At 39.5% G+C, this 24601-nt stretch overlaps 1 non-coding gene across 2 annotated transcripts; it reads left to right on the top strand.

Moving 5' to 3' along the window:
- The first annotated feature begins 17806 nt into the window (after window positions 1-17806).
- LOC112796545 (uncharacterized) lies at window positions 17807-21973 on the top strand. 2 transcript variants are annotated; one of them, XR_011880732.1, is made up of 4 exons: window positions 17807-18123; window positions 19552-19651; window positions 21115-21207; window positions 21752-21973. It is a non-coding gene; the product is annotated as an uncharacterized protein (transcript). The 2 variants fall into 2 exon arrangements; XR_011880731.1 differs by lacking the exon at window positions 17807-18123 and having other exon boundaries at window positions 19019-19651; window positions 21752-21944.
- Window positions 21974-24601: the final 2628 nt, after the last annotated feature.

Raw genomic sequence — 24601 nt, 5'->3', positions numbered from 1 at the left:
TGGATATGTAGAGCTTCAGGATAGTGACTCTGACAAAAAGTTCATTGTTAATAGACAGAGAGTCAAGCATTATCTTAAAAGCAATGTTGAGCAAGAATGCTCAAAACTGATACTAGATTAAAGCTCAGTAAGGTCCAACTAAAGACAATAAAAAAGTGTTTGTTGGGAGGCAACCCAGCCATTAGTATAGTTTATCTGTTATTTAAATAATAATTATAGGAGTTTGATATAAATTATCTTTAACGTTGATTCTCAATTACAGAAGTTCACAGAGTTACAGAAGGATTAAGAGCATAAAGCAGAGAAAAAAAGAGCTCACTGGCACAAAAATGCCAGTAAGGGGTATTTTGGGCATTAAACGCCAGAATGGGTACCATTCTAGGCGTTTAATGCCAGTAAAGGTACCTTTCTGGGTGTTAAACGCAGAAGCATCCTGGGTGCTTAGAAAAACGCCCAGTGATAAAGGCTTTCTAGCATTTAGCGCCAGCCAGGGTACCTAGCTGGGCGTTAAACGCCCAAAACAAGCAACAATTGGGCGTTAAACGCCAGAATGGATGCCATTTTGGGCGTTTAACGCCAGGAACGTGGAGGGGAGGAAGTTTTATTTCCAACTCAATTCTTTTAAAATTTTCATGTTTTCATCCATAATTTCTTGCATGAACATGTACAAATTCTCATTTTTCAATTTTAATTTCAAAAAAAAAATTCTTAATCCTAAAAATCATTCTGCATTCTTCTTCAACTTCTTTTCAAACTTTTTCAAAATTCATATATCTTTTCAATTTCTTTTCAAATCTTTTTCAAAACTCATCTATCTTTTTCATATCTTTTCAAATCTTTTTCAACTCATCATACTATCTTTTCAAATCTTGATTTATCTTTTTCAAAACTCTCTTATATCTCTTCAATTTTAAAATTACATCTTTTTCATATCATACTTATCTTTTACAAATCATATCTTCTATCATATCTTTTAAATTTTTGCCTATCCCTCCCTTTTAAATTCACATTCAGCCTCCCTCCTCTCCTCTACAATTCGTATTTGACTCTCCTTCTATTCCTCTTCTTTCCTTTCTTTTGCTTGAGGACAAGCAAACCTCTAACTTTGGTGTGTTTTCCCTGATCACTGAGCTAAGATTCACTAAGATCATGGCTCCTAAGGGAAAACAAACCACTCCAAGAGGCAAGAAAGAGAACACTCTAAAACCACTTCAGAGTCAAGAGAGGTTCTTAACCAAAGAATATGCAGACCATTACCACAAAATAATGGGTCTAAGGTTAGTAATCCCAGAAGTTAAATTCGATCTGAAAGAAGACGAATATTCGGAGATCCAAGAGTAGATTTGAAACAGAAGCTGGGAAATTCTAGCTAATCCTGAGACAAAGGTGGGTAGAAACATGGTTCAAGAATTCTACTCAAATCTATGGCAAACAGATAAGCAGAGAATGACTGGAACTGCCTTCTATAACTTTCGAACTATGGTCAGAGGGAAGATTATTTACTTTGACCTGGACAGAATAAGAGAGGTCTTCAAGCTGCCTCAACTACAAGATGATCCAAAATTCTTTAATAGAAGAATGGTGAGATTAGATAAGCGATTGGACCAAGTTCTAGAGGACATATGCATCCCTGGAACCAAATGGATAACTAACACAAAGGGTGTCACAAATCAACTCAAGAGAGGAGATCTCAAACCAGTTGCTAGGGGCTGGCTGGACTTCATTGGGCGTTCTATACTGCCCACTAGCAACCGCTCTGAAGTCACTGTCAAAAAAGCAGTGATGATTCATTGCATTATGCTGGAAAACGAAGTGGAGATTCATCATCTGATTTCTTGTGAGCTTTACACAATTACAAACAAGAACTCCACTGATGCCAAATTGGCTTACCCAAGCTTAATCTCTCTGCTATGTAAAGATGCTGGGGTAAAGATGGGAGTGGATGAGTATATCTCAGTCGAGCACCCAATCACCAAAAAGTCAATAGAAGGACAACAAGTGCAAGATAATTCCATCAAAAGGAGGGCGCAGGTGTTCCTCCCAGAAATCCCTCAGATTGACTACTGGACCCGCCTAGAAGCATCTGTCACCAAGCTACAAGAAGCTATGGATCAACTTAAGGAGGAACAGCAAAATCAAAATAGCATGCTTTGCAAACTGCTTAAGGAACAAGAAAAACAAGGGCGTGAGCTACAGGAGCTGAAGTGCCAAAAGCTCTCCCTTGAGGGACCAGACACCCCACAGACTAAAGGAGCATCGATCTCCCAAAATAATGGATGTTGAGTCCTAATCTTAAATCTGTGATACAGCTTGCCATGGAAGGAGCCTTGCGTGCTTGAAGAAGAAGACAGTAGGAAAGCAGAAATTCAGAAGACAGAGCATCTCCAAAACTCCAACCCACTCTCTATTACTGCATAACAAGTATTTTTTCATTTTTTTATTTTTGGCAATTAAAACTAAGAACCATTATTGATATCTTGACTAAGAATAATAAGATAACTGTTTCGAGGGTTACCTGAAACTATAGGTCGATCTCGGACGAGATCTCCTGTGCTGGTCGGAGCTGACGTGTCTGACTTTGTTGGACCTGGTGACGGTGCTGATCTTTCGTCCCCGGAGGGTGGGGGGTACCTGCAAGGGACTCTGATGCTTAAGTTAGCAAGGGTATTAAGCAGGTATTGAGTAGAATCAGAGTATGAGTTATACTTGGGTGCTCCAGTGTATTTATAATAGTGTAGAGTGACCTTCTTAGATAAGATAAGTTAGTTATCTTATCTTATCTTTTATCTTTTGAGTGATGTCATCTTATCTTCAAAGGAACCGCCCTTCTCCACGCAGGCTTTGGCTGCCTTAGGCTTTGGTGCACAGTCCTTCGTTAGGGCCCTTCTTTGGTCTTTCTTGGTAACTTGGCCGAGCTCTTTGAGAAGAGGTCGGATTGTCCTGACCTGAAGAGGTCGGTCATTTCGTCTGTAGAACATCCCGGGTCGGACAGTGATAAACCCATATTTTGTGATATATTTTGTGCTTAGTTTGAGTGATTTATTCAATCCTTCACCCACTTATTCATATTAATTGCATGGTTTTACTTTCCCTTCCTTATTATGTGATGTATGTGAAAAACATGTTTCCTATACTTTAAAATTAATTATTTTAATTACCTTTATTTCTATTCGATGCCATGATTAGTGTGTTGAGTAGTTTCTGATCTTCTAAAGGCAGGAATGACTTAAAGGATGGAAAAGGAAACATACAAAAATGGAAGGAAAGTGTAAAATAGAGTTTTGGAGAAACTGGCATCCACGCGATCGCATGGACGACGCGACCGCGTGCCAAGAGCGAAGAAGCAGTGACGCGGCCGCATGACTGATGCGACCGCGCACTTAAAGAAGAACACCTATGACGCGGCTGCATGACTGACGCGACTACGCGACAAGGAAAACTCCAATTGACGTGACCGCGTGACAGAAGCCATGCACCAGAAATTGCAGAAAACGCTCATAGCAAATTTTGAAGCCCTTTTTGGCCCAAATCCAAGTCCAGAAGGCACAGACCAGAGGTTATGAAGTGAGGGAAGGCATCCATTCAGGGACTCTCCAATTTTTAGTCACTTTCCATGATTTAGTTTTGAAAGAGAGAGGCTCTCTCCTCTCTCTTAGGATTTAGGATTAGGATTTTTAGAAATTAGGAATTTATCTCATCTTCTTATCAGGTTCACTATTCCTTTTTCATTACTTGCTTTTCAAATCAGTTTATGAATTCTTCTATATTACAGATTACTCCTTCGAATTAATGTTATTTGAGGTATTCCAATTAATATTGCTTTCTTTTATTTATATTATTGATTATTCCCAATCTGAAGACATTTTTATTCTAGTAGATTTAATTTCTTTTCCTTTTGGTCTTGGTTAAGAAATCAGTAACACAGGAGTTATCTTAGCTCAACATAATTGATAACTGTTATCTTTGCTAATTGAACTGAACTTCAATAATTCCAACCTTTTCTTTGGAAATAAATAGGATTCGAAGGTCAAACTAATTAGTCCCTTGACTTTCCTTTGCTTTAGCAAAGGTTAACTAAGTGGAATTAAGATTCAACTTTCATTATTATTGATAAGAATAACTAAGTCTGGACTTCCAATTTCTTGTACCTTGCCAAAGGGTTTTCTTTACAGTATTTATTTATTTTAATTGCCATTTAAATTATTTGCCATATTAATTCTTCATTCTCAACCCCAATTTACAATCTCCATAACCAATAATAAGAACATACTTCCCTGCAGTTCCTTGAGAAGACGACCCGAGGTTTAAATACTCGGTTATCAATTTTAAAGGGGTTTGTTACTTGTGACAACCAAAACGTTTGCACGAAGGGATTTCTGTTGGTTTAGAATCTATATCTACAACGCGACTATTTTTATAAAATTCTTTACTAGCAAAAATCCTAACGTCAAAAATGGCGCCGTTGCCGGGGAATTGCAAACGTGTGCCTTATTATTGGTTATTGTAAATATTTTTCGAAAATTTTTTTTTCTTTTACTTGTTTATTTGTTTCTCCTTTTTCCCTTTTATTTCTGATAACTACTATGAATTCTCATCCCTCTCGCTTTGAGTTTGGTTCTAACTTAGTTGAAGGAAATAGAAACCACAGCAGGAATATGCATCAAGGTCAGACCAATCAAGGATGGATGGAGCCAAGAGGATCTAATCAACCCTTTAGGCAACAACACCCTCCAAGATATCATGGACAACGACCATTCTACATTGCATACCCAGTTGAAGATTTGGTGGACCGCCTTGTAACTACCAACAAGCCCCACCCTATGCTCAGAGACCATCCTCTTGACATAACTTCGAACCACCATACTCACAAGCTTCTTTTCACCATTCACTACCACATGATCCTTATCCGCCCCAACGCCAATCTAATTACTCCCAAGAACCACCACTCTCCTACGCACCATGTCCATATCCATCAAGCCAAAAATCACAAGTTCGCTTCGAGGAATCAGTAAACCAGTTCAATGCAACCCTTCATCAACTGGAGCAAGCAATAAATAAATTATCTTCCAGACGTTCAGACACTCAACAGACTCCCTGGCTTCATGTGGAGAATCCAATGAAGAACGCAGCACGAAAAAGACACTAGAGACTCCAGTGGACAGCATAGAGCATAACTTCGTACTGGAACAAGTAGAGGATGCTGTCATTGTAGAAGAAGAAGAGTTGGTTGAAGATTTAGGAGATGCTGAACCTCCTAGGAAATACAGAGTCATGGAAGACCCCGTCAAGGATGTTACAATTGACGCTAAAGAGGAGGTTGCACAGCCTCCAATACAGATATCTTATGAAGAACTGGATGGAGTAACTCAAGACGCATGTTTCCAAGATGATGATAGTCACCAGTCAAGTCCCCCTAGTGATGAACTTGCACCCGTAAGTGAATTCTTTGAGACAGAAGAATCTTCCCCGAGTAAATACGAAGTTGATGTAGAGGTCAACTTTTCTCAACCTCCCAATTATGACTCAAGTGATGAGGAAGATATGGAAGACTTTGACCAGGACATGGTTGGAATGGAAAAGGTTTGCAAGGAAGTGGAGGAATTCACTGAAGACCACAAGGGAGTAGAGCATGCAGAACCACTAAAAACACTGATCCCAAGGCCACTACCAACCAACACAGACTTCAAGTGGGTAAAATCCTTGACTCTTATCTTTATTTTTCCACTTGAATACGGTTTACTTGAAACAGATGGCCAGCTTAGAGTTCTCTGCGGCTTTAAGAGTAAAAGGGAAATGGCTCGCACTCAGAGCTGGTATACAAGGTTCAATAAGGTTCCACGCTTCAACTCGAAGTGCACGGATTGGTATCATGTTCAATCGAATGGATCTCGGAAAATGTTTGGTCATCTTGGTGAGAATCCAATTTCCAAACCGCCCGGATGGAAAAGTATAGATCAAAACGAAAGTGGATTTGGAACCAAAGTTTGGGATCCTGGAATATATTCTGATATTCATAACCCGGGAGCCTGAAAATCTATTTGAAGCTGCTCAGAAGCTTCACATGCCTAGTTTGGGACCCCGGAGGCTATTGGCATTCCAAGCATTGGTGGAGATTTCTAGACAGATTCAAGCACAACCCACCATAACAAGAAGCTCATCAAATGTCCAACTTAAGGACTTTAACTAAAAGTGCTAGGTGGGAGACAACCCACCATGGTATGATCGTTTCTGTTTCCATTTTATTTCGTTTTTATTTATTTTATATTGTTTATTTCTATTGAACTTGGATGCTATTCATAACATTTGCATTTAGCACTGCATACTGCATAATTACATACCTGCATAAAAAAAGAGAGAGAGAAAAAGGGCGTGCGACGCGACCGCATCGATCATGCAATCGCGTCAGTTGCGACAAGACACCTCCCACGCGTCTGCGTCACTCACGCGGCCGCGTGACCTGGAAATCGGCGTAAAGATCCAACGCCCAGAAAGTTGGGCTGGAATCGTGTGGCCACTGTGTGTTTCGCACAAAATGAACCATGCGGTCGCGTCCCTGACGCAACTGCGTCAATCGCACACAACCAATCCCACGCGACAGCGTGAGCGACGCGATCGCGTCGCATGGATTGCACAACACCCAACAATGAGACAGAGAGTTGCACTGACACGAAGCTGGAATCATGCGTTTAGCACAATTTCAAGCGACGCGATTGCATGCCTCAGGCAACCGCATCATCCCTTCTTATACCCGTTCCATGCGATCGCGCGACCCACGCGATCGCGTCAACTCCCATTTCACCCCGGCCATGCGACCGCGTGCCCCACGCGATTGCATGGATTCAAATTTACTGACCCCCCAGTCATGCGAACCCTACCCATTTGCGTCACCCCCTCAAACCCCTCTCCTCCCTCTCTTCTTCTCTGATCACACCACCACCACCCAGCCACCATCATCGAACCACCGCCGCCCCCGTCGACCACCCAGAACCCACCGCCATGCCACCTCCTTCCTCCTTCTCCCTCTTTCTTCCTCTTCTTTCCCCTTCTCTCTCCACCGCCGCTGACCCCCCCAACGCGATAGCCACCTACCGCGCCGCCATCACCACTGCACTACATCCGCCCACCACCACCACCCTCACCCCCGTCCTAAACCTTTCCCCTACCCCCATTAACCCTCCCTTTCCCGAAGCCCCTGCCCCCAACCAGCAGCCACCGCCGCCGCGCCACCCTCCTCCGCCGTGCCTGACGCCACCACCACCATTCCCCAGCCACCTCTCTACCTCAATCTCCTTCATTAGCCTTCCAGGTTCCACAAAATGCCACCCTTCTATCCATTCGTAGTTACTTCATATCTTTCTGTTTCTGTTCATATTTAGGTTAGTTAGATATGCATGTTGTAGTGGATTTTAGGTTGTTAGGTAGCCTAGGATGTGGTTAGTGGATTTAGGCCTGATAATTGCGCTGTTCATGTTTCTTGCTTTATGATTTTCGCAATTCTGATGATTCTGTGATGTTGCCATTGTTCATATGCTGTACTTTCTTGTTTCATGCTGCTTTTTACATTGCCTTTTTCATGTTCATACTCCTTATATGTGATTGCAGCTATGTTTTAATTTTCATATGAATTGTTTTATTGCTGTTTATTTTCCGGGATAATCCACTTTTAGCCGAAATGCTGCCCAAATTTCTGTAAAATATTTTCATTCTTGTCTTGGTTTTGGCATTTTCAACTGTGCTTTCCTTAGGTTTCACCAAACCAATTCATGAATGCCAGGGCACGCATTCTCATTCTCTTTGATCTCCTAGTTCATAAACTGCATTTTTTTATGTTTAGATTCCAATTTTTGCTATTTGTATATCTCTTTTAATCATCATCAACCTGTTTTCCTTGCTTGATTATGAGTTAGCTGTAGCTTCTAATTATGAATGCTTGTTACTTAGAACCTTATCCTTATGCCACTTACCTTAACCCATTTATCACTAACTCACTAATTTTAACTTCCTCAAACCTTTTTCAAATCTAACCAAACTAACATTTTAAAACATATCTTCTGGTTTTTCACTTTCTTTTAACCTTCTAACCATGGCATACTGATACTTTTTCCTAATTAACACGCCTTCTATTACATTTTGGATTGTCAATTCTTCCTTTCAAACTTTTAACTCCTATACAATCCTTAATGCATATTTACTTAACTCATTTTCCTCATTCTAATTATCCTTTGCCACTTTGTGTCTCTTTTGACTATTTGCCTATTTGTTTTTCTATTTTTTTATTATATCCTGGTTTTCTATTTTTCAGGATGTCAGATTCCCAGAGAAAGGGAAAAGGAAAGGCTACCACTGGCAAACATAAAAGAGGAGATTCATCTATGTCTATCATAGATCTTATGCATGATGCCTTCTGGCGGGAGAAACACTTTATCGCACAGGAGAAGGCTGACCAGCTACTCCCTGCTACTGATCTAATTAAGTTTACAAACCGGTACTATGAGCTGAAGTTTTCTAGTTTGCTACCTCAAAAAATCTGTACCTGGAGAGGACCTTGAAAATCCCAGAAGAACTACAGCAGTACACCTCCGATCAGATCAAACAGAGAGGCTGGTTCTTCTTAGAGCGAAACTTGACTGAGGTAAATGCTTCCTGGGTTAGAGAGTTTTACTGCAATTACTTCAAGACTTCCCTGGATGTCGTACATCTCAGAGGGAAACAGATACTGGTCACTGAAGAGGCCATTGAGGATATTTTACAACTTCTGCATAAATTCGATCAGCCTGATGGGTGCAAACAGGCTGAGGAGGACATGCGTTTCATGAGGTTTGATTGGGATGCTGTCAAGGCAAAGATAGCCCTTGACCCAACTGTCCCATGGGAAATGGGTTAGGACACTACCATGCCTAAGGGAATCAAGCGGATTTACTTAAATGATGAGGCTCGACTATGGCATCAGATCTTGAGCAACTATGTTATGCCAAGTACCCATGAGACAGCGATACCAGCCGCTATGATCACCCTCCTTTGGTGTGTGATGGAGGGTAAGGACCTGTACCTGCCACGTTTTATCCGGTCCTACATGGCCAGGGTCCACATCCGAGGCACTCTCCCCTTTCCGTATCTGATTACCTAGCTCGGACGTCGAGCTGACGTACTGTGGGAGGATGCTAATGAGAGGCCACCTGCTGCAGAGCGCAGGAAGATTATTCCTCACAGCAGGAACTTTCTGTCCTTGGGCTACAGACCTGATTTCCTTACTCCTTCAGATGAGACAGCCACACCTTTAGCTGCCCCCTCTTCTTCCACTGCTGCACCTACCCCGCCCACTGCTCCTCCAGCTACTCATGAGCCTGTTTACCATTTGGTGCATCGACTGTTCGCCCACTTGGACCGTATGGAGCGTCGCAGCAAGCGACGCTATGAGCACCTCAAGTTGATGATCCGGTCCGGAGGTGACATCCCTTCTGAGCCTGACACCCCTTCTGATACATCTGAGGCGGAGGCATTCGATCACGAGGAGCCAGCACCCACACAGGCTGCGCAGGCAGGCTCAGAGCAGACTGCACCCCAGCAGGAAGACCCACCTCAGATTCAGGCTGCAGACCCTGAGATCCCTATTCAGACAGCCGCTCCTCTACAGTAGCCAGATCCTCAGACCACCACCACAAAGACTCCAGCTACCCAGCCTCCTAGTGATGACACCCCTTTCACACCCTGCTTGAGTGAGCATTGCTGACGATGCTATTATTTAAGTGTGGGGAGGTTGCCATCTCTGGCATATCTTTATTTTGGTGAACCACTACAAACTCTCTCTTATTTTGTTCATTTTCTGTATTTTTGCATATTTTTCTCCTTTTGCTTTTTATTGTACTTTTTTGCATTTTGCACTTTGAGCTATATGTATACTATTCTGGATATTTTAGCTTGATTTGCACATTAGTTTGCTAGTTGTATTTTAAGTGGATTAATTACTATAGTTTACCCTTTTTAATATATGATAGTTGACTTGATTGAAAATAAAAAAAGGAGTAAGCTAGAGACCTCAACAGAAACAATCCACACACCTTGTATATATAGCATTACATGTTAGTTAGTTAACAACATTTTATCAAGGAGAAACACTAAAACCTTAAAGGCCACCCAAAATAATTTTTTTATGAGAATAATGAGAATTTTTAACTAAACCTGCATGACATATATGAATGATATATGATGTTTGAGATAGAGAACACACAGCCTGTGAGTTTTGAGCTTAATTGTATGGTTACATTCAAACCATAAATTTCATTCCTGTGTGTTTACCCTTCATTTTATTTTTCTGATGTTCTTTACTTTGCTTTAATCTATATGTCCAGTATAGAATATAGATACATACCAAGATAGGATTGAGGCCATTTTTGATTAAAACTCACTTATCCCAAATAAAGCCTACCTTTTATGCCATCCTTGTTAACCCCCTTGAGCTTTTAAATCCCCCTTATTTTATAACCACATTACTAGCCTTAAGCAGAAAAACAAATTAAAAATCCCAAGTTGAATCCTTGGTTAGCTTAAGATAGAAATTGTGTAATTGTTTAAGTGTGGGAAAACTTTATGGGAACATGGATGATAGAAACAAAGGTAGAAAAGTTGAAAAGAATAAAGATGTTTTGGGAAGCATGCTCATGCGAAATTAAAATAATTAATTACCATGTGCATATAAAAAAAATGCAAATTAAAGCAAGTGCACATGGAGCAAAAATTAAAACTAATGCATGAGCATGTAACATAAAAAGTGGGAAATATGGGAAAATAGGTAAAGAAGCTTTGCTTTATAAAATATGTATGTTAGGTGAGATCTTAGACTAATCAAGTATTCACTTAATTAGCTCACTTGGGCTTATACATATACCCTTACCTTTACCTTGGCCCTATTACAACCTTAAAAAGACCTCATGATCTTTGTATGTCTATATTTTATGATTGTTGATTGGTTAGATGAAGAACAAAGTTATAGAAAGCAAGGATAAAAAGAAGAATATAGTGATTAACCCAATAAACACTGAGTGATTAGAGAGTAAACACAAAATCCAGTGAGGGTTCAATAACTCATCAACATATATCTATGCTTAATTTGTTAATTGTCTTGCAAGTTTATAAAATGTTTTTCTTCCCATCTCAAGTGTAAAAGTGCTTTAACATTATCTAAGGTTGGCTATGTATATATGATTCCTTGAGAATGTGAATTGATTTAACTACATGTAAGCTTTATATATGAGTGAATAAAATTAGAATTGCATGACTCATTTAGGTAGTTGCATTTAGATTAGAATTGCATTGCATGGCATTCCACCACTTCAACCTTACTTTTTACCTTGGATATAGCATGAGGACATGCTATTGTTTAAGTGTGGGGAGGTTGATAAATCCATATTTTGTGATATATTTTGTGCTTAGTTTGAGTGATTTATTCAATCCTTCACCCACTTATTCATATTAATTGCATGGTTTTACTTTCCCTTCCTTATTATGTGATGTATGTGAAAAACATGTTTCCTATACTTTAAAATTAATTATTTTAATTACCTTTATTTCCATTCGATGCCATGATTAGTGTGTTGAGTAGTTTCAGATCTTCTAAAGGCAGGAATGACTTAAAGGATGGAAAAGGAAACATACAAAAATGGAAGGAAAGCATAAAATGGAGTTTTGGAGAAACTGGCATCCACGCGATCGCATGGACGACGCGACCGCGTGCCAAAAGCGAAGAAGCAACGACGCGGCCTCATGACTAACGCGACCGCGCACCTAAAGAAGAACACCTATGACGCGGCCGCATGACTGACGCGACCGCGCGACAAGAAAAACTCCAATTGACGCGACCGCGTGACCCACGCGGACGCGTGACAGAGGCCACGCACCAGAAATTGCAGAAAACGCTCATAGCAAATTCTGAAGCCCTTTTTGGCCCAAATCCAAGTTCAGAAGGCACAAACTAGAGGTTATGAAGTGAGGGAAGGCATCCATTCAGGGACTCTCCAATTTTTAGTCACTTTCCATGATTTAGTTTTGAGAGAGAGAGGCTCTCTCCTCTCTCTTAGGATTTAGGATTAGGATTTTTAGAAATTAGGAATTTATCTCATCTTCTTATCAGGTTCAATATTCCTTTTTCATTACTTGCTTTTCAAATCAGTTTATGAATTCTTCTATATTACAGATTACTCCTTTGAATTAATGTTATTTGAGGTATTCTAGTTAATATTGCTTTCTTTTATTTATGTTATTGATTATTCCCAATCTGAAGACATTTTTATTCTAGTAGATTTAATTCCTTTTCCTTTTGGTCTTGGTTAAGAAATCAATAACTCAAGAGTTATCTTAGCTCAACATAATTGATAACTGTTATCTTTGCTAATTGAACTGAACTTCAATAATTCCAACCTTTTCTTAGGAAATAAATAGGATTCGAAGGTCAAACTAATTAGTCCCTTGACTTTCTTTTGCTTTAGCAAAGGTTAACTAAGTGGAATTAAGATTCAACTTTTATTATTATTGATAAGAATAACTAAGTCTGGACTTCCAATTTCTTGTACCTTGCCAAAGGGTTTGCTTTACAGTATTTATTTATTTTAATTGCCATTTAAATTATTTGCCATATTAATTCTTCATTCTCAACCCCAATTTACAATCTCCATAACCAATAATAAGAACATACTTCCCTGCAGTTCCTTGAGAAGACGACCCGAGGTTTAAATACTCGGTTATCAATTTTAAAGGGGTTTGTTACTTGTGACAACCAAAACGTTTGCACGAAGGGATTTTTGTTGGTTTAGAATCTATATTTACAACGTGACTATTTTTATAAAATTCTTTACTAGCAAAAATCCTAACGTCAGACAGCTCGACCCAGGATATGAAGAGTGCCCCTGCTCGAGCTCGGTCTTTTTTTGGAGGTCGAGTCTTAGTTTTTAGGACTTCGAACCTTCTCGGGTGAAGCCAAACTAGAGCATTTTGTCGACTTTATTCTTGTAGAGTTCCTTTTTGAATGCGGAACATTTCGTTTTCTCTGAGAGCGCGCGCTTTTGTATTAGCGTCCTAGCCTCGGGAATGCGCGAGGATTTTAATGCCCTCATTAATTGGTTTTCAATGCCCTGTTTCTGTGTTTTACACACAGAAACGATTTTTCCTCTTCTCTGTAACTTCCCCTTCTCTTTCTCATTTTTCCATTTTCGCCTGTTGTTTCGCCCTTTCGCGTTTTCTTTTTGCGATGTTGCTTGGTGATCGTAGGTGCTCTCTTTGCTTTTGACGACAACTTCGTCTTCAATCTTCCCTCCGTACGCTTTTCCTTTTTCAGGTTGGTTCATCGTCTCCTTTTACTTGCATTGTTCTATTTTCCTGGTACAGTAAGGTTTTTGCTTGAGTGTATATTTGGAAAGTTTAAACCTTTTCGCCTTTCTGTACCTTGCAATTTCTGGTTGTTTCTTCTCTGGTGTTCCCTTGACAGTTGAAGCTTTCTAAGGTTTTGCATGTTGTTGCCTGTTCTTGTGTAAAATGGTTTTATTTGATTTTTGAAGAAAGATTGAGTCTTTGACAATTTTTTTCTTTCACTTGGCATGTTCTTGCTGTTTTGGTAGTTCCCTTTGTTAATGGACTGAAAGTGACTTTATTTGGTTTGTGGCCTTCCAGAGCGTCATTTTTTGAAATAGAGAGAGGCTTTATCTTTCTGTTGGCTTGTAGATTTTTCTGAGTCTTTAATCTGCCTCGCTAGGATGCCCCTGGATCCTTTTTGGAGTGGGTCCTGGGGTTTCCTTTGTTGTTCTGGTTCACTTTCTGACACCTATGTACTTTAGTTTTAAGTTATCTCTATTTATGCTCGAGTTGTTTGATTAGTGTACCGAGATGTTTTTCGAGTAATCCAATCTTCTTTTCTTCTTGTAGGACTAGTTGACCTCATGTCTTCTCGCAAAAATATTGTTGAGACATCTTCCCAAGTTTCTGAAGGTATGGCCGATTGGGTAGATTCTATGGTCCTTTTGTGTGTCTCGTTGGTTGATTCAGAGTTCTATCAACAACTTAGGCAATTTAATAGGATTTGTGGCAACGGTAGTGATGAGAAGAATTATGAGCTCGTGTCTCCAACTTCTGAGGAAAGGGTCTGTTTTTCTACCCGAGTTGCTAGAGAGCATCCTTTTTTCTATGCCTACAACTTCTTTTTTAGTCAAATGAATATTACTCTTCCTTTTATCTCCTTTGAGACCGACCTGTTGTGGTCTTGTAATGTAGCTTCATCCCAACTTCACCCCAATTCCTGGAATTTTATAAAAATCTTTCAGCTGTTGTGTCGTGAGTTTGGTATTCCTGCTTCACAATCTCTCTTCTTTTATCTTTTCGTATTGACAAAGCCTGGTGTAGTGAAAAAGATTTTCTCCATGTTTGATGAATCATTTCGCGATTTTAAAAATTACTTTTTTAGGGTCTGAGCTGTTGAAGGAGCTCGGCCCTTTTTCATGGATGAAAATGATGAACCCATCTTTCCTTTAGAGTGGCAAAAGAATGTAGTGGTATCACGATATTCATGGGAGATGTTAGATGAGGCCGAACGAGCTTTTGTGACTGTGCTGGAAGAAAACTGGGGGCAGCCTCCTCATCTTAACACAAAGAAATTTTTAGCTAACCCCTCTCTCCTCCGAGCTGAGTTGGGTAGTGGTCCATACTTTCATTTGGTTTTGTTATCGCTTTTGTCGAGCTTGTCTCTTATGGGATCTTTTTCTGACTCGTAGCTTGGTTTTTTGTAGAGATGATTAAAAATAATGAATCCATAAAGGCCTTTAAAAGGGCAAGGAAGGCTACTGCAGCTCAAAATGCCTCAGCCAAGGCGGCCGGGGAGGGATCTTCTCAGGTTTCGTCTAAACCTTTAGTTACAAGTTCTCTTGGGCCGAGGAAGGATATCCCCACTCCTCGAGTTTGTTTGGTTGATCCTTCACAAGCTTCTGCTGGTACCTCCTCTTCTTCCGCCGCTCCTCCTCCAAAAAGGCCTCAAACTGTTGAGCCTTTTAATCTGAGTGCTTCTGACTTTGATGTTGTCGGGTTTGTGGACCAACAGATTGCTCCCAATGGTGTCATGCCTACTGACGATGTATTCATTCTTCGTCATTTAGACTTCATTACTCGGAGTGGAATTACACTGGCACACATGGGAGCGGCTTTATACTGGACTGCTCAAGATCTTCCTATCCATGCTACCAGGGCCTTTATGGAAGAGGAAAAATCGGAGTTTGACCGAATTAAGGGTTTAAAGGAGGAGCTTGAGGTGAAAGTGGCCGAACTGGAAAAGGAATTAAAGGGGAAAAGGCTCGGGCTATTGGTTTGGTGGCTGCTGTGCAACTGGCTGAGGATACGGCATTAAAATATAAGGATAGCTATGTTACCACCTATAGAGAGATGATGGAGCTCAAGGGTAGCTTGGAATCTGTCCGGGCCGATTATACCAAACTTCAAAGTCATCTTGTAGGCAGTGTTACTGCTGCTTATGAGAATCTGAAGGAGCAAGTTCGAGTTCTCGCGCCATATCTCGACCCTCCCCTTTTTAGCCTGGACAACATTGTTAGGGATGGTAAGATTGTTCCTGATGATCCTGATGATGATGATGAAGATCGTCCTTCACTGCCCGCTACCAAGACCTCTATTGTGCCAACTTCTCCAACTTCCACTGCTGAGATCAATCACCTAGAGGGGGAACTGGATTGCCAAATCTTGAACCGAGATGATGAGACGGTGGATGCGGTGCCTCTTCAGACTCGCCCTCCTTCACCCCGAGTTGATGCTGCTGAGAAGCCTTCGGATGTTAACTCTTTATTTTGTAAATGATATTTTGATGACTGTTGATACCCTTTTAGTTGCTTTGTTTAGCAAATTAGGAGTAGTTTCTAAACTTTCGGGGTTGCTTCTGGTGGCCTCTGAAGTTTGCCTTTTATCTTAACTAGCAGTTTTTATATTAGGCCTGCTTGCACTCGGCTTAGTACCTTTTCTAGGTCTTGGGAGTGTTTTAGAACTTTTCCTTTGGCTGATCTCTCTGGATTGGCTTGTTTTCTTTGATGCTATTTTCAGCATTTTGTTTTGTCCTTTGGTTTGCTGTGGTTGCTGATTTTGTTACGTTGATTTTGTCCAAAGAGTTGTTAGTGACCCTCTTTTAGGGGTTACTTTTGTAGAGTTATGTTTTGGGCTGGCTTCGTCTTGTCGGACCACGCTCTTTCTTGGACTTTTGTTCAGGTCTCTTTCAGGGATTACCTTTGTAGCTTTATATTTTGGGCCAACTTTGTTATGTCAGGCCCTGTCGAGTTACTTTGTAATCCTCTTTCTTGGACCTTGTTCAGGTCTCTTTCAGGGATTACTTTTGTAGCTTTATATTTTGGGCTGACTTTGTCATGTCGGGCCCTGTCGAGTTACTTGGTAATCCTCTTTCTTGGACCTTGTTCAGGTCTCTTTCAGGGATTATCTTTGTAACTTTATATTTTGGGCCGACTTTGTCATGTCGGGCCCTGTCGAATTACTTGGTAATCCTCTTTCTTGGACCTTGTTCAGGTCTCTTTCAGCGATTATCTTTGTAACTTTATCGTGGAAGTCCGACTTCAACATGTCGGACTCTTCTAAGTTATAGTAATCCTCTTTTATAGGGCTGGCCAGACCTCTTTCCAGGGCTTTACTTATAACTTTGGTTATTGTGGCTGGTCCGACTTCTTTATGCCGGCTAGTCTTTAAGTTATTTTATAGCAATCCATTTTATTAGGACCTTGTCAGGTCCTTTCTATGGATCACTTTCTATAACTTCTTGTATTACTCTGTTTTCATCTTTGCCGATTTTGTAGAGTTTGGGTTTTAACCCTAGTTTGGTCGACCTTTTAATGAATTTGGTTTTTGTCTTTTGTCTTTATCACGATCGCGCAGTGAATTTGATTTTCACTTTCTGTCGATCTGTAGCTTTATAATCGGACGATGAATGTTTCAGAATAATGCGGCTTGAGCGTTTGTAGAAAATCTGAACAGATTTTATTAAAAGAAAATGCAAATATATACATGCGGAGGTTAATTTCCTAAGTCGGGTGATTTGTAGGTCTTGGCTTGGCGCCTCGTTAAAAAACCTTTTCAGGGAAAAGAGTGCGCCTTGTCCAAGGTCCTTTATCATCCCTAACTATAGTACCTTCTTAGGTTGTAGGCACTACAAGAAAAATACCCATTCAGCCACACTTTTTTAAGCTACATTTGAAAAGCGTAGCCTATTCTATGAATAGGCTACGCTTTTCTCTGTGTTGCCTTTTTATAAGAGAAAAGGATACACAATTGTGGCATCATTTAAAAAGTGTAGCCCTAGGTATTATAGAAATCACTTATAAAGCGTAGCCGTAGGTGAATATCTATAGGTTCACTTTTCGTATCAAAGAGGACGCTTTTCAAGAGTGGTCAAATCCTTAGGCTTTGGGTGCGCTTTATTAGCGTTTCCTAATATGTGCACGCTATAACACTTGGGAAATTTTTTCCCATTTTAACACCCGCGCACTCCTTCTCCTTTCGCAGAAAGCTAAGAGCTGAGAGAGTTCTTTGCTCTCTTCCTCAACCTCATCCAAAGCTTCCTCTTCTCCTTACACCACATCCTCACACGGCTCTACTACACCACATCCTCACACGGCTCTGCTACACCACACCACCACGCGGCTCTCTTACGACGCAACGATGCCGCAGCTCTCCTACATCGCACCACCGCCTCGCTGTGCTCTTCTGCTTCTTTGCTCGCCGCTGCTTTCTTGTGCTCCGCGTCTCCTTTGCTACTTGTGCCGCCTCTGCTCCATCCATCCCTGCTCGATTCGCTTTCCCTCATCACAATAGGTAGGCTTTTAGTTTTTTTTTCTGATTTAGGCAATTAGGGTTCCTAATCCCCATTGTCAAGAACAAAACACACGGCTCAAGTTGATGCAGCTGGGCTCAATATTCCTTTTAAAGAAGGCCCCCAGTGTTAGGTTAGCCACTCAGGTCCAATTTCTGTAGGGAAGGCTGTTTAATTAGTTGACACTTGAAGTCCATCTTACTGTGCAGGTAATGGAAGATCTCTGTGAGCGCTATTTTGGTCCTTTATTTGAACTTCTTTCACATGATAAGGTAAGGTGAGATGTTTAACGGCACTTTTATATGCTCTGCTAATCACCCTGTACCACCATAGTAAAATTGCCACTTGAAGAAAATTTGTTCTATACTCTGAAATTAGGGTTAAATTTAATTAGGATTCTATATCACAATTTCATATTTAATTAGGGGTTTTCTATGTCTGGTTCAATTTCTGCCGTGCTGTCTGTGTTAGAAGCTTTCCCGTGCAGAATCGCATTTGATCATTGCTTGTTATTATTAGTGTTGAATTCTAATTTTGTTCTTTATTCAATTTGTGATGAATTGACTTTGGTTTTGTGAGAAGGTGTCCTGCGGTTTAGGGTTCTGATTTTATGATTTTTAATTTGGGGGTATTAGCTTCTGAATGCGTATTGTTTCTAATTTTTAGGGTTATAGGTTTTAGCTTCTGAATGCGTATTATCTTATGAATCTACTCTGAATTCTGTTTGAGTGAACATTTTTATTTTACTGTATGAATAGTACATGATAGGAGTTAAAGTTATTTTGCTGTGGTATTCTCTTTCTAATTTTTTGAGTTTATGTCGCTTGCTTCATTAGAATTTGCTTTCTGATTTTGCATCTTGCTTGTTAAGTTCGTTTTTAGCTTCATAGTTGTATAAGTAATCATTGTTTCATACTAACATATAAACCTTGTACTCAGTTATTTCACATCTTCAATGATTCCAAGTCTCATCTATTCTCTTAATTGTAATATATTTCTGTCTTCATGCTATAAATACTCATTTTGTTAGTAATGCTTCTCACTTGAGTTGATGCTTCACTATTTTTTGAAATTCTCTGCTCTTCTAGTATCCCTTATCTCATTTGTTGAGGTAGCAGTAGGTGTAGAATTTTGACTTGTATTATGAGATGATATAGTAGTAAATTAGGAAAAGTTAAAACAGTATGAGGAAATTGATTGTAAGTTGGAGATGGAGAATCTGCTTTGAATAATTCATGATAAGGAAATTTAGTTTCATCAAACAAAACATGCCTTGAAATCAAAATTATGTAGTAATTGATAAGGTGACATGTGATTAACAACTTTGGAAGTTAATCTGTTTATAGTTTTTAAAAAATTGTAATCTGGTTTTTGTTTATGTAGTAATTGGGACAAGGTTTGAAGGCTTATGCTTATATCTTGAGTGCTATCCATTTCTATAAACACAGCCTGCAAATTCCCATAGATTTCTGATTTGCTGAGTTCTTTGATCCCAGTTTCTTCAACTTTTTGTAAATTAAGCATTCATTTCCTGCTTCCATCATGTTAAGCTGTGTTTGAATATTTTGTGCTCATCATGTTAAGCTGTGTTTGATTGTTTTGCAGTGTTACTTGATGTATATATCTCCTCACTGTTATAAATTCCTTCATTGATAATATTTTAAGTTCTTACTTTCTTATCATCTTGTACTTTGTTCAAGAGTTGTTGCAGTTGGGAGCTCCTGAGATTGTTCCAGATTATCCAATTCTTTTTGTTGATGACCTAGCAGATCAAATAGCCGAGGTTCTCAACTTTTTTGGGTGAGTAAGTTCAAGCTTAATCTGTAATTGATTTCCATTTAATGACATAAAGTAAATTAGTTTACACCAATTTCCATTAGGCTTTGAATATTGGCAGTTGTTCGTTTTGAGAAGGCAATCTCACCCCCAACATTCTTTTTGTGTGCAGTCTTAGTGCAGTAATGTGCATGGGAGTAGCTGCCGGGGCTTACATTCTTACCTTATTTGCTGTAAGTTATTATGTTGGTGCTATGCAGCCTCTCCCCTTTTTAAATTACATTAGAGTTTCAATGATGGATCGTTCAATTTTTCTAATGTTTTTATGTTTACAATAGATGAAGTATAGACAACGTGTACTTGGTTTGCTACTTGTTACACCTCTATGCAAAGAACCATCTTGGACTGAGTGGTTGTGCAACAAGGTTCTTTTTCTATACCTAAAACACTATGTTGTCTTGTAAAAATAAATGTTACTTCTTTCTTATGATTTTGGTAACATATGCAGGTCATGTCAATTTTACTCTATTTTTGTGGCATGTGCAGGGTGGCAACGGAAATGTTGCTGAAGCAGTACTATAGCAAGGTATACTTTGTGCATCCAAATTCCCTCTTTCTACTTCCATTTAGTGAGGCTGAGTTATTTGCTTTTATTTATGGTGATAGGACATTCGAGGTGGTGCTCAATTCCCAGAGTCAGATATAGTTAAAGCTTGCCGAAGGGTTAGTGAATATTTTTTGTTGTTGTACAACAACTCTATTATTTCTGTTTCATTAGTGCTTCTGATCACTCTTGCTGGTTTCATTAGTGAATTTAGTTTATTATGCATATTATTTTTTATTATAAGGCATATTATTAGTGCTTCTGGTCACTCGTGCTTATGATCACTTTTGATTCCAAATTGATGATTCCATTGTTGATTTTATCAGAGGAAACATGAATTCAGAGGAAGCTGCACAAATTCCCAAAAGAACTAGTAGGCTTTATCTTCTGCACAAAATTCTGCTTCATATTTAGTTAAGTTTTGTTTGCTTTCTATTTCTTTTTGGTCTTTAGTTTCATCCTATATTATTATTAGTTAACTGGTTTCAATTTTGTTCCTTGGGTTTGAGTTTCTTCTCCAAAAGAGCTAACTTCTTTTTCATGTGATTGGTTATTTGGATATTATGGGCTTGATTGTGTAAATGTGTAACTATGATAACAGGGTGAAGTGGATGCTGTTTTTGTTCATGCTATACTAGCAGTGTGAAACTTGCAGTGTGTCTAGTGATTCTTTGATAGTGCTAGTTCAGTTGGATTTTTCATTTCTTCTTGCACTGGGATTTCCCTATAAGCCACGTGGTTTACTGTTGCATTTGTCAGTTTATTTTACACTTTTGTCTACTTACTTTATATATTCTTTCCCATTTACTGGAATTTTGGCTTGTTTGATTTTCTGGATAGATGTACCGATAATTCACCCTGTTTGCATATTTGTGTTTTGCAGAGTCAACTGAAGGCTAAGTGGGAAGAGTAGAAGAAATTGCTTGAGAAGGCAAGAAATGACGCTGAGAAGAAATATGATGAAATAAATGAGCAGGTTTTCTTTTCACCCGTTTAGTTTCACTAATGCCTTATTCAGTTATCCTTCAGTGTTCTTGTTGAATTATTGTGTCCTAACTTGCTCTTATTGTCTAGTATTAAACTGTTGTCTACCCAACACATTAAAAAATTGTGGTCCATTGATGTGTATATGAGGAATTCATTATTTACAAGACTGTTAATTTATTTGGTATCTTTGGTGAGTGTTGGTTGCAGTTTGCAACCTAAGATCAGTTACAGTTAGCAAGTCTAGTTAATCATTGTCAATGTGCAGTCTGTGCCACTGTCGGTGATTGAATGACCTCTTCTTCCTAACTCTATATTTTCTCTTTATCTTCAACTCAAAATATAAAAGAAATAATGGGTCACATTGTAATGCAATTTTAAACAGAATGTCCATAAACTGTATTTGATAGCAGGTAGTAACACTGTTTCTTCCTTGTGGCAAGCCCACATAGTGTGAACTGTTTTTATTATTTATATTTTATTGCATTGGTTTCTTTCAAATTACTTGTGTGATTGATGTCATCAACCTCCTTCAGAATAAAATACTTCATAGCCATCTTGAAGCTTTGCATATTCGGAAGGCAAAGAAGGAGCGCAATGCTGCTAGTATATCATTTGGAAGTAGTAGTGCAGATACATTTGGTGATGCTGGTCTTCAAACTGTGATGACTTGTCTCCGGAATTCAAAAGAAATTGTAAATACTTGTCACGTGCTGCAAATTTGTTTCGCTTGTATATTTGTATATTCATTTTAAGTTCTCTACTTTCACAGTCAGAAACAGAAGTGTCAGCTTTGATATTATTAGTAGTAAATTTTAAGTGATATTATGGTTATTTTGATATTATTTAAAGAAATTATTTCGTATAATTATATATTTATTTTTATTTTATAATATTCAACTCATTTAAATAAAAATGCAGAATTATTATACATGTAATCATATTAATTATTATGTTGTATTGATAATTATTAGATATATATATATATATATATATATATATATATATATATATATATATATATACAGAAAAAAAACAAGACCTAAGGCTACACTTATATACAGTAGCTATAGTATATATAAAAAAAAGAGGGACCTAAGGCTACGCTTATAAAAAGTAGCCATGGTATACAATGTGGCTACGCTTTATAAGTAATGCAGTAGCGTTAAAAAGCGTAGCCGATTCTGGAAGAATGAAAGCTGAAAAGCGTAGTCTTTGGTCCTAGACAGCATCACTTGAAAAGCGTAGCCTATTCCTAAACGCCAAAAGCGTAGCCCTTGGTGCAGAAAAGCGTAGCCTTTGAGAATAGGCAACAGCTGAATAGGAATCACCCCAAAAAGCGTAGCCGTAGCTTAAGACATCACTTTTTTTCACTTTTGGCTACACTTTTCAAGTGTACCTGAATGGGTGTTTTTCTTGTAGTGAGGCATGCCATGACCTAGTGTTCCGAGGGTTACCTGAAACTTGTAGGTCGATCTCGGTCGAGATCTTCTGGGTTGGTCGGAGCCGAAGTGTCCGGCAGGCGTATAGCGGCCGGAGCTGGTGTGTTCGACTTGTGGAACTGAGAGTGCTGCTGATCCTTTGTCACCGAAGGGTGGGGGGTACCTGCAAGGGTATTAAGCAGGTATTGAGTAGAATCAAAGTATGAGTTATACCTGGGTGCTCCAGTGTATTTATAGTGGTGAGATGTGACCTTCTATGGATAAGATAAGTTAGTTATCTTATCTTATCTTATCTCTTGTTGAGGTCAGCTTATCTTCCATGGAACCACCCTTGTCTCTATCGGCTTGGTCTGCCTTTGGATCTGGGTCGTATTCCTTGAGTTGGGCCTTTCTTTGGGCTTTTCCTGTCACTTTGGCCGACTTCTTCGTAAAGAAGTCGGTCCGCTTGACCTAAAGAGGTCGGTCGCTTTGTTACTGAACATTCTGACTCGGTCATCTCGACCCAGGATATGAACAGTGCCCCTGCTTGAGCTCGGTCTTCTTTTTGAGGCCGTGTTCTTTGACTTCGGTCCTTCTTTAGTGAAGGCGAACTCAAACATTTTGTCGATTCCTTTGTAGAAGCTTTTGAATGTAGAACGTTTTTCCTCTAAAAGCGCGCACTTTTATATCGACGCTTTGGAAACGTGCGAGGGTTTAATGCCTACATTAATTTTGACATTAATTGCCCTGTTTCCCTTTGGCTTTTTTATTTTGATTTTGAAAACCCAGAAACGGTTTCTCTCCTTCGCTCTTTTCGTAACTTCTTCGCATTTCTTCCTTCATTCTCTCGCTTTCAACTTTTCTTTGTGTTGCGATGTTGTTTGATTTTTCTGAAGCCTCTGCCTGGAGTTTTGCAGTTCCGCGTTTCAGCCCAGCGACTTTGCTTTTGCTCGTGTCTTCTCTTTTACTTTGAGAGAGCAATTCCAGATTTTGCCTTCCCTCTTCAACTTCCTTGAAGCCTGCTGCTTTTTTCAGGTTGGTACTAACTTTCTTGCTTCTTTCGCGGCTTTACTTTTAGTTTTTTGGGGAAGCTTTGATTTTGCATGTTTGAAAGTTTGAACCTTTTCATGATCTTGCGTTTGTTTGTCACTGTAAATGTGTTTTCCTTGGCTTTCTTTTGTGCGCTCTTTTGGCATTTCCGTCGAGGCTTTCTAGGGTTTTGTTGTTGCTTCTGATAGAGAATCCGCATCTGTTCCTCGCTTTGCTTGATTGCTTTTTGTTTCTGATTTTGAGAAAGTTCGTACCTTTAAGGATTTCTACTTGGCGCGTTTTTGACGTTTGGGAATGCTTTTTGCTTGGTAAACTGTGTGACTTATGCTTCTGAAAATGCTTGCTTGTTTGAAGTCTTTTTCTTGTTTGAGAAATGCTGGGGTGGGAGCTGTAGATTTTCCTAGAAACCTTGCTTGATTATTGCCTCCAAAGGATGCCCCAAGGCTTTTGGTTTGAGTCTTGGGGTTTTTCCTTTTCTGTTTGTTTCGCCTGTATCGTATTGAGTTATTTTCTCCCTTGTCCGAGATGTTTTTAGTAACCCCATCTTCTTTTCTTACTTGTAGGATTAGTTGGCCTCATGTCTTCTCGCAATAACATTATAGAGATTTCTTCCAGAGTTCCTGAGGGCATGTCCGAATTTTGCACAGAGCTGAGGAAGCGCCATAGGATTTGTGGTAACAGCGCCCGTGAGGGGGATTATGAGCTTGTTGCTCCTGAGGCCGATGAGAGAGTTTGTTTTCCGACTTCCGTCGAGGGGGAGCGTCCCTTCTTCTACGCCTATGAATACTTTTTCAGTCAATTAAACGTTACCTTTCCCTTTACTGCTTTTCAGACCAACCTGTTGTGGTCTTGTAACATTGCCCCATCCCAGCTTCATCCAAATTCCTGGGGTTTTATTAAAATTTTTCAGCTTCT

Source organism: Arachis hypogaea, chromosome 4 (genome assembly GCF_003086295.3).
Source record: "Arachis hypogaea cultivar Tifrunner chromosome 4, arahy.Tifrunner.gnm2.J5K5, whole genome shotgun sequence".
Taxonomy (NCBI): Eukaryota; Viridiplantae; Streptophyta; class Magnoliopsida; order Fabales; family Fabaceae; genus Arachis; species Arachis hypogaea.
This window is presented reverse-complemented; position numbering and strand designations above follow the sequence as displayed.